The 11,500-nt window shown below is 34.6% G+C and overlaps 1 long non-coding RNA gene across 1 annotated transcript; it reads left to right on the top strand.

The window, feature by feature from the left end:
• Positions 1-3,297: 3,297 nt before the first annotated feature.
• On the top strand, positions 3,298-6,849 carry LOC136820510 (uncharacterized). The gene is made up of 3 exons (XR_010848603.1): positions 3,298-3,389; positions 3,569-3,823; positions 6,403-6,849. It is a non-coding gene; the product is annotated as an uncharacterized lncRNA (long non-coding RNA).
• Positions 6,850-11,500: the final 4,651 nt, after the last annotated feature.

Below are 11,500 nucleotides of genomic sequence, written 5' to 3'. Positions count from 1 at the left end.
ATCATGATTTTTGTACGATTGTCACAAGGAATGGTCGAAAGTGAACTTTTCTTAATATTCCTTTTTGGATTTGATGTTTCGTTTACATTCTGTTGGTTTTGAATGTCAGAGCTGGAATGAGAGATGATACAATCCCTTGGCTTGGTCTAGAAATAACAGGACATTTTATCAACTTTTACAACAAACTAACTTCAATTTTGTTTGTATATTTACATAAATCGTACGAAGGCAAGTGACTGTGAATAAATCTGACCATGTTATACCTGAAAAATTACATACTTGCAATATGAATAAAGTTTGTCACCCAACAAATGCAATGCAATGCCGACAATGCAATAATGGGAATGGTTGAACACCACGGCCCCAATATGAAGAATGTTATGTTATATGAATATGGATGTAAATAATTTGGAATCACCTCACATGTACATTAAAATTTTTCTTGAACTTGGAGATTTTCTTCCCCGCGTGCATAAAACGTGGAAAACTTTAGTTGTGAATTTAGAGATCTTTTGCAACGTGTGTTTTAAACGTGGAAACTTTTGTCATGAATTTGGAGATTTTCTTACCGTCAACTGCTCCAACTTGGGACTATCTGACAAAACATGGGACGGCAATTTGGCCACCATTTCACTGAACCTCCAAAGTCATTTGATTTGAGTTAATGAACGGCGTATTAAAAAAATGGCAAAATGATGGAGCATTTGACGTCACTCGCGTGGCAAGTTACACACGCGTTATTTGTTAATCCCATCGGGTGAGGTGGTTAGGCGGCGGGCGTTCTCTAATTCTCCAATTGGCGCTATCAGTGAAAGTTATCGTGACATGTTATGAAAGGAAGTCTGATTGATAAACTTGGTGGAGTTATCAAAACAAATTTGTTATCAAAGACATTTAACAAGTTAGTGAAAATACAGACCAGATATCAAACAGTTTCATGTTTCGACCAGTCGTCCCAAGTTAAAGCAGTTGACGGTATGTACATTTAGAACGTGGAAACTTCTGTGATAAATTTGGAGATTTTCTTACACGTGCATTCAAAAGGGATTTTTTTGTTAGGGGAATTTTTTCCTATCGACATTCTTTCAGATTATGAAATGTTTCCCAGTTAATAAAAATGAGATTTTTTTTTTTTTTTGCATTCTGTTGGAAAATTGTTTCCCTGTTTTGAAAGATTTTTACTTTTTGGCACATGCATTATTTCAAAAAACTCCAAAAGTTACTTTAAATTTTTACATTTTTACAATATTTTATATATGCCAAATATTTCATCTCATTTTGAAAATATATAAAATTTTCTTTGGTTTTCTTACTGTGAAATATTCTCCTTTTTGTCATTCTTTCATTTTAAATATTTGCCCTTTTTGGCTATATAATATTTCTGGAAATCGGCGCTTAAAGTAATAATTATATAATCAGGTCTTGTGTTCAACAACACTCTACTTGGCGGTGCGACGCCGGGTGACCGCTAGTATAATACTAAAATCCATTTAAAGTCCACCTAACGAAAATTAAAGTTCCAGCCAATTTGATTACTGCATTGTTGTTCTCAGTCGGGTTCAGCTTGGATATATTCTGTGATCCGTAGCTTTGAACCTACAGTCATCTTATGAATAATCCTCTGTAAATACTGGCAATAACATAAATGGAATTTTGAAATTCTTAGGGACTTGTGTTGCTTGATGTTATCTAAGATCTAAAGCACTTTGAAATCTTTTGAGGACATCAACTATTATTTTAACATTTGTAGAGGAAATATTTATCCGCATCTTTGCGGCTCTTGTTTTTATACAAAAGAACAAACGATATTAAGAACATAGGACTTTGATGGCTAAATTAGTAAGAACAAGTTAAGAACATTTTAGAGCTTAATATAATCTCAAATACCCAATCTCATAAAAAATTGCACAAAAATACTCCCAAAATGATGTAATTAAAGAACCATTTTAAAAACATTCTAAAATCAACTCAAAAAGTTAAGAACTTAAAAGTTTCGGGATGTTTTTAAAAAAAAATTAGGGTGATCCTTTCAACATATTGTTTGCAATCAGGACTTATAAAGATATTTAATGATAACGCCTTTTTTTAATAAAAACCAGTAAATTTAGACTTTTGTAGTATTTTTGCGATTATCAGGCTTAAGTACGTTCTTATATATATTTTCCTTGAAATACCTATAAAGTCAACCTTTTTTAGAAATATGTTTCCCAGCTGGCACACAACGTTGTTTCAACGTTTAAGTAACGTTATTTGGACGTTATGAACGTCATATGGACGTTGTTTTGACGTTGTGTGCCATCTGGGTTAGCTTTTGTCAGACACACTATCTCCTATAATCGATTAACATAACACTCCCTTTGTCGATAACAATTCAGAACATAAACGAAACAAAAGCTTTAAATCACTTTTACGAATTCTTTTATAAATATAATCGATCTTCCCCTAGTTATTATTGTCATTGTTACAAGAGGTAGGTTTGGGTACCTCTTAAGAAAAAGGACTAACGAGGAGAAAATCCATTAAGATTTGAATAGGAATCTTGTAAACGATTTTTCCAAGTTATTTTAAATGCGTAAAAAATTGGAACATGCAACAACCTTCTACTCAGAATCATGTTCGAGCCACAGATCTGTAAGCCCGACGGGCTAGATCCGCGGCCTTTATCGAAAAGTGAAGCAAGTTTTGGTAGGATTTCCATCCAAAGAAATCACGTGACAACAAGCAATTTCACTGGTTTGAGAGATGCAAAATAGCGTTTGCCGCCTAATCTTTTTTATCTCGCGCTCCGAAAACAATTAAAATGCTAGATCCTATCCATCGGCACGAAACTCAAAAAGTCAAATTTTTGCTTCACTTTTTTTTGCTGAAGAAAGCTTAAAGTTGCCTATCTAGCCCTTCGGGCTTTACAGATATCTGTGGTTCGAGCTTGATAAATTTTTTTCCGGACACCCTGTATGTTGTTGTATAAATGAATTGACGGTTGAATAAAGAAAAACCATATTGGCATTCCGTGATAACAAGTCAACCAATGAGAAAGCTTTGATAAAATCAAAGAATTCTATTGTATTTCTTAATCAATTCTCTCCTAGATGTGAACCCACCAAGTGTATGTAATAAATATGATATCACAAAAATTTAGCAAAGCTGGTACATTTAATTTCATTATTTCACGAACCACTTTTTTAATTATAATGGGAATTATTTAACGTGTGATACATTCTATTCCGAGCACCTCATTGGATGAATTTTGAAACAAATGAATCGTAAATAGCTCTTATTATAAAGCCTCAGTATAAAAAGAGACGAACGTATGACTTGAAAATCAAACGAAAAGCAAATTTCAAGCAAAGAAGTATACAGTGCAATAGTGAAATTGTGGACAACAGAAAGTAAGTACAAATTTATCAATTAATCAGATTTTTGAAAGTACTGACTTTTCCAAAGTTTTCTCAATACACTTTTCAATAGCTCAATGCGCTACCAATATTAAGCCTGAGTGACGAGATATTGAAACAAATTTTATAATTGAGCAAAATAAACAAAACAAATTTTCTTGGTTTTTCTTTAGGCAATGGACATCAAAGTACTCATTTTATTCACCGCTGTTTTGGCAATTGCTTACTCCTATCGCATAAGCAATGACGACTCTAACACAGGAAGGAATTTCTACCAAGCGCTGCAAGATATGATTGATGACCGTGTGGCGGAAAAAATGGATCCTAAACATGAATGTAAATTTGGAGGTCTATGTAACAATGTTTACAGCTACGGATGTCATAAGTATGTGAAGAAATGTGACGGCCCTTCAGGATGCACAGAAATTGTAAGTAATATTATGAATGCATTTTGGTTTTGCAGCTCTCTGTGAATGTATTTTGACCACTTGATTGACAACCACTTTTGTATTGTTAGATGTATAAATTGCCAAATAGAACCCTATGTACATTTACGTTAACTGTGCCTGAAAAACTATTGTAGTTTTTCACCCCTCTCCCCGGCCCGGATTTCCCATATTAATTTTCGCCTACTATTTCGCAAGATCGCACGGGAGAAAAAGGAAAGCAATAGATTATCGACCGCCGAAGGCGGTTAATCTTCCGAGCTGTATACGGGTAAAAAAGTTGGATTCAAAATTTGTCACAACTGTGCTATCCTTTTGAATATTTTAAAATTTGACTCGCCATTCATGCCCATTCTGCACGTTTTGCAGAATTTTGTCGGTTAAAGGTTTGAGCAGGTGAGACAAATTTGAGATATTTGTAGAATCGCTGGTTTTCTGAAATGTGTGGCGTTTTACTACGGAGATAAAAAAAGCATTTTTTCGGAGATAACGATGTTAATCATGAATAGATGAAAAACATGCTGTGGCGCCCCGCTAGGGAGATAAATGTTAAGTAAATAAAAAACTTAAAGTATTTATTAGCTTCTGATTCAAACCACACGTGATTAAAAAACTCAAAATATACTAGCTCATCAAAATCACAACCCACGTCAAGGAACATATGTAGCAGAACTGCCACAGTGGTTTAGCTTATACATGTTTTTTTTTATAAGCATACAAAAATCTGAAAACAGGCTCAGAGATGCTTAGGTTCAAAGCTTAATAAGGCTGCAAAATGTTTGGGATGCTTAAATCTAAAACACAAAATTAGGGAAATACTGAAAATCCGCAAAATTCCAGCCATAAAAGCAGGAAAAAATCATTTTTCGTAGGCTCAAGTAATGTTTGCCATATACTTAATTTTTCCCCAAAACTCAGCCTAGATATGCTTATAAGTGCAATGCTTATAAAAAATATCCATATTTTCAAGTTAAATCACGCAAACGAGAGTGTCGAAGTGGATCATTGTCTAAACCGATGAATTCTTCATCAAATTTAAGGCGGTCGTTATCCATTGATGCGAGCACTGTTCTAGTATAATGAGACTCTCAAACTGCAGTTTTCTTAAGAAACGCTTTGTGAGTGGCAATAACAATTTAAACGATGCAAGAATAGGAGTGGGCTGTACAGGGTCATTTTCATTTTTTCGTCAAATCATGTCAAACTAAATTATTTTTAACTCCGTATGGTATATCTAGGCAGGATTAAAAAGAATTTTGAGATATTTTAAATATAAAAAATGTGGGAGCCCCTTTTCTGGCCCCCTATTAGACTCATATAAAGTATGACAAAAAAATCTCAATTTGACCTGGAAACAATAATAACATTTTGTCACTATTATTTAAAAGTTTTCATTATCGGATGTTTTAGGGCGTTGCCAAACCCCAAAAAGGGCAAAAAGGATCGGGTAGCTCTCGTAAACTTTGGAATGATATTTTTGCCCTAAAGTTTTGCATACCTACCCTCAGTTATCTATCTTGACGAATCCTGAGAATATTTCCCAAAGTAAATTCGTTATTTCGTAAATAATTGTTTCGATGTCCGTAAAGAAAGGGGAAATATAGACGGGCTAGGGCTCATTCATAAATCGTGTAATTCAATTGATATTCCCTCTAGAAATTGGTATTCTTGATCCAAGAACAGTTTTGAAGCCTTTCAGAGTCGAAATTCATGTAAAAGTTTCAATTTTCCGCTTTCCGCGATCCCTTTTTACGTCTTCTGAACTTCACTGAGGTAATCCTAAATTAAGGAAAGTGTTTTTATCACATAGAGCACATTGTCGGCAGTTCTACGAGAATTTACATTATTTCAGATATAAAAGAAGTGCTTACAATTCACAAACATAAATTTTGATGGCTTTTCTGTTGTTCAAGATCATAGAAATAAAAGGTTGTCAAGTTTTCATATATTTAGGACGAGAAGTCACTCCCTCTATGTAGGAAAAATAAAATTTTTAAGATTTCACAATTTACACTGACAAATCTTCACCTGAAGAGGTAATGTGCCAAATTTAAGCAGGAAAGAATGTTTTCTCGCCTTTATAGTCTAGCCTTCCTCTTTTTTGCCTGCGTAAAGCCTTTGGGCTACGCCCAAAATGTCCAAAATTATATTTCTCGAATAGATGTTTTGATATACTTTATTTCTGTCCCTGAGGAGTTAATGTGCCAAATTTGAGCGGAATTAATCACTGTGTCTAATGTCCAACATAATTTGGGTAGTTGGGTAGATGGAAAAAGATTGATTTGAGGGCACAAACCTTAGTCTACAAAAAGGCTTCCCACATTTTTTTTCTTCATTTTTGTTCAAAAATTCTGTTTGATCATGTCTACACTTATAAATTAGACCTCAAAAAAATTTAGTTTGACATTTTTGAAAAATCACCCTGTATAGCCCACTCCTACTAAAGAGCCAATATTCGATATTATGCCAAAACTACTGTAAAGTACTCGCATACAAAAGTAACAATTATTTTACGAAGTTTGAATATCCATATAATTTCCGTATAATTTTTGTAACTTTAGGGAACTTGCTGGCGTCAATGTTACTCAAACTCGAAGACATGGTGTAGATTGTCAGACGAAGCCAGACGTGACAAATTCTTTTCTTGTCAAAAAGATTCAGATTGTGCATACACCAGAGAAAAAGGATTGTTAGGAAAACCTGCTGGGGAGGTTTGCGAAATTAAATATTCTGCTACTGGCTCCGGGCCAATATGTCATGGATCAAAAAATCCCTTAACTGCTTAAGATGAAAAAAAATTGAATTTGTCAATGGTCATGGACAGTGTTATGTATTATATACGATTTTATAACTTACACCGCAATAATTTTCTCCATTTTCTTTTGTTTAATTTCAGGTGTTTCTTTGTAATTTTTGAAAAACAACTCTTTTAAATTTGTTTCATATTCTTCTAATATTTTTTTTTAAGTCTGGTTATTAGTTCCAGAAAATATAATTGTTGTGGGATACATACATTCGTTCCTTTTTTCTGTTTGTGCATTGGTTTGTAAACTGAGGCCTTAGCTTATGCTTCTAATTTTTGGTAAGATTTGCTTACTTTGTGCTCATTAAAAAGTCATGTATTCAAACAATATTAGTCTGATTTTCAAAAAAATCGAGATACACGTTTTTTTTTATAAGAACAAACTATAAAAGAACATAAGGCTTCGAGGCCCAAAAATTTAAGAACATTCTTAAGAAATTACATCAAAATGCTCAAAAATGCTGAAAATAAGAACATTTTAAGAACATTTTTAGGCTTCAAATCCAAAAAACTAAGAACATCCGAAGGCTTCCAAAATTTTTGACGTTGTTATAAAAGTAAAACGTGTAGTTCACATTTTTGGGTGTGCACTTACGTTTTTACCTAACATGCCAACATATGCAAAATAATTTTCTACTGAATTGGTTAAAATAGTTATAGATACTTCGATTCGCCTTTTGCTAGCATTTCCAGACATTAGTATTATAGTACATTCAAGGTCATAATATTTGAGAAAAAAAGGGAGATTCACCGGGAAGTTTTTGAAACCACAATCGATTTGTAAGTGCCAGATTTAATGCTAGACTTAAGACTTACCACCTGAAAATCCGTGGATCCAAAAGTTCAATGAGGCTCTGAATATAGCCCAAATCTGCCAACTCCTCCCAAATCGAAACACTCGATTAAATTAAAGAGATAGCTCAAAATCCAATTTCTCGCCGGAAACTTTAAATCTTGAAAAACGTTAAGATAACCAGAATGCTCAATATATTTCAACCATGATTTTAGAAAGTATTTTAAGAGGGTTTTGCCTTGACAGGGATTTGAAGCAAGTTCGAACTATTGAGCCTATTTGTTTCATCGTTATTTTTGCTTTTACTATAAGTACACTCATTTCAGGTTTTTCTCTCAAAAACTGTAGCACTTCTTATAAATAAACTTGCAAACTCCACTAACAGCAGAAAAAGGAAGCAAGCAAACCAAAGTTTGCAATTTCTTCAAAGTAAAAGTTGCATCCAAATTCAGACTGGATTATAGCCAGAGCACAACAAGAAAATGTCTGAGCTAAACAAAGTATTGGCTCAAGGGACTTCCTAGAAGTAAAACTCACAGAGACAAGCCCATATGTAGGTTGATTATAGGAGCATAAGGCTGTCCAAAGTGGAAAGAGACCAATGATATTATGTTTTCTTAGCCTGGTTTCCGATTCTAAACCAATAACACGTTAGAGGACTGAAGAGGTAAAACTGTAGCTTGCTGCTCCATATACGAGTCTATAGCTGAAATCAAGACAGCAGTTATTTTGATAATGGCGTGAAAGGTGGGTCACACAACCATGAATAAACAATGGATTGAAAAAGGTTTTTTTTTTATTTGAAGACAACAAGTGCCAGCATGTTTATACTGCGCATTGACCTCAGTTTGATAGAGAACTACTAAACTGAGGACTGAAGGGAGATTCGAACTCACGACTTTCGCATTACTAGTGCAACTGCTCTACCGACTGAGCTATCCAGTCCACACTGGAAGCAACTGCGGGAACAGCGTCGTGTTCTCTATCAAACTGAGGTCAATGCGAACATATATACGTGTTGGCACTTAATGGTAATGATATCGAAGACAATAAAACTTGCAATATTCGCTATCGTTTTAAGTTTTCAAGGGAATTTCATAGCACTTTTTGCAGGTAGCATCTACAGCAGTTACAGTAAGTGAAACAAGTACTCTTGTCTCCCGAATAGACGGGGGGGTCCGAATAAGCAGGGGGTAGGAAAATTTTCTAAATTCTAATAAGCGGGGAGGGGTGGAATAAGAGGGGGAGGGTAATTTGAAGGCAGAATTTTTTTTAACTGATATCAATTTCAACAGCAAAAAAAGAAACTTCAGCAAATGAACACGTAAAATAAGAACCAATACTAACAAAAAGGAAAATTTTAACAAGTTTAAGGTCTATCTACACTGTAATGAAAAAGATTGAATTATTCGAATTTAATTAGCGGGGGGGGAGTCTTAACAGGAGCGGGGTGATGGATTTTTTTTCTCTTAACAATTAGCGGGGGGCGTCTATTCGGGAGACAAGAGTAGGTTACTAGAGAGATTCGAATAATAAAAGATTGAATAAGCGAAAGTTTAGTGATCTACAAAACGATGTTAGGTTTTCGAGTTTTTGTCCCATTTTTTGATGGCATGAAATTTAAGTAGAATTTCTTCTGTCGCTGACGGGAGTATTTGACCTTTTTGACAGTTAAGCTCATTAAATTTGTCTTTGTTTGTATAAGTTGTTTATGTTGCATTTTTCGAGACATTTTAGTTCGCCAATTTTATAAGCATAATCATAGACTGGAGTTGTTTATAATGCGTGTAATACAATAGTATAGGCGTTATATGTTAATATGATTATTGTTACGGGATTTAGTTTGTATAAAATTGATTAAAATTGTTCCCTCCTTTACAATGTCTGAATATGCTAGACTAGCATAATCATAGAACAGAGAGGGCACACGTACCAACATTTATTTTTTCACACACTGGAGTTCACACTGGAGATTACTTACGTAATATAGCATGCTACAAAAGACGACTTATCCCGGGGGGAGGGTACTTAGGCAAACTTTGATACGGGGACGTGCCGCTGGTCAGGGTCCCTTTTTTAAGCTCTGAAGATATCTGACAGGGTTCCAAATTTACTAATTTCCAAAATATGTGTGTGACAGGGTGGACTTTTGGTAATTTTTGAAAATTTATAGAGTGGAAATTAGAAAAATCTTAATTTTCATCTATTTTTAGTCATTTTGGCCACTTTTCAGAGTGAAAATTGGAAAATGTATCCATTTTTCTTTCTGATGGTCCCAGATTTACCAAATATTCATATCTGATAGGGTCTATTTTTCAAACTCAAGCAACACATCCCCGTCGGTCTTAAAGTCAGTGCCCCCGGGGGGACTTTAGACAAAGTAGAAAATAACCAAAAAATAATGAAAGGGAAAAATGTTGAAGCTTATACAAACTGTTATTACCCCGTTACGATTATTTTTGGACCTACCTCCGGGTGCCCCGGTGGAGGTCCTATAAATTAACCCATGTCCGTCCGTCCGTCTGTTAACAGCTTTTCTCAGGATTGGCTTTTTCCTAATTTTTGGCACAATGATGCAAAATGGTAATGCCTAAAATGTCACGGAGCCCGATTTTCGAAAAAAAATCATTTCCAGCCGAAAATGTCGGAAATATGCCGGCATTTTCTGAAGATTTCATCATTAGTTTTTTCTGATTTTTTGCAAAAAGGTGCGTATTAACAATGCCCAAAACCGATTTCTGAGAAAAAATCTTTTCCGGTCGAAAATGCCGGAAATATGCCGGAAATTGCCATTTTTGCAGATTTTCATCGGACTTTTTCCTTATATTTCGTTGTTTTTTCACCCAAAAACATTATTAATAGCAATACCCACCATGAAGCATGGTTCAATTGTCAATGAAACTGAGTTTTGAAGCCGGAACTTTCTAAAAATCGCCGGAGCAGCCCATTGTCGCCGGAAAAACGGTATTTCTTGATTTTCTCGAGCTGTACTTTACATTTTTTTATGAAATTTTGCACACTGATGCAAAATAGTAATACCTAAAATGTGACGGAGCCTGATTTTCGAAAAACATTTTTTATAGGGCCGAAAAAGCCGGAAATATGCCGGAAATACTGTTTTTTTGGCATTTTCTCGAGATTTTATCATTAGTTTTTGCTGATTTTTTACACAAAGATGCGTATTAACAATTCTCAAAACATGGACGAATCCGATTTTTGAGAACAATTTTTTTCCGGCGGAAAATGCCTGAAATATGCCGGAAATCGTCGTTTTCTGGGTTTTCGTTGGGCTTTCTCCTTTTTAAATGGTTGTTTTTCCATTCAAACACATTATTAATAGCAATGCCCACCATCAAGCATGTTTCAATTTTCAATAAAATTGAATTTTGAAGCCGGAACTATTTAAAAATTTCCGGAACAATCTATTTTCGCTGGAAAGACAGTATCTTTTGAATTTCTCGAGCTGTACTTTATGTTTTTTTATGAAATTTTTCACACTGATGCAAAATGACAATACCTAAAATGTGACGGACCTCGATTTTCGAAAAACATTTTTTTCCGGCCGAAAAAGCCGGAAATATGCCGGAAAAACCGGTTTTTTGACATTTTCTCGAATTTTCATCCTTAGTTTTTTCTGATTTTTTTCAGAGAGATGCATATTCGCAATGCTCAAAACATGGCCGAGTTCGATTTTTGAGAAAAATTTCTTCTGGTGGAAAATGCCGGAAATCATCGTTTTTGCAGATTTTCATTGGATCTTTTCCTTATATTTCCAATTTTTTCACACAAAAATATTATTGAAAACAATGCTCACCATCAACGTGATTCAATTTTAGGCATTCTGATCCTCATGTTTCTTTAACAAAACGCATAGTGGGGAGTTCGTTTGTTCCTACTATCATTAACTCTTGTTAATCGTAATAGTCCTTATGGATAAGCATATCCAGGGGCTCAAATCTTACCAAAAATTAAACAGTATCTAAAGATATGCTAAGGCCTCATCAGTTAACAAACTAATTAAAGGGAAGCAAACCAATGCACCAACAGAAGAAAAGAGGAACGA

The sequence above is a fragment of the Clytia hemisphaerica genome, unplaced genomic scaffold (assembly GCF_902728285.1).
Source record: "Clytia hemisphaerica strain Z4C2 unplaced genomic scaffold, Clytia hemisphaerica genome assembly, whole genome shotgun sequence".
NCBI lineage: Eukaryota > Metazoa > Cnidaria > Hydrozoa > Leptothecata > Clytiidae > Clytia > Clytia hemisphaerica.
The sequence above is the reverse complement of the archived record's forward strand: the minus strand, read 5'-3'. Positions and strand labels throughout refer to the sequence as shown.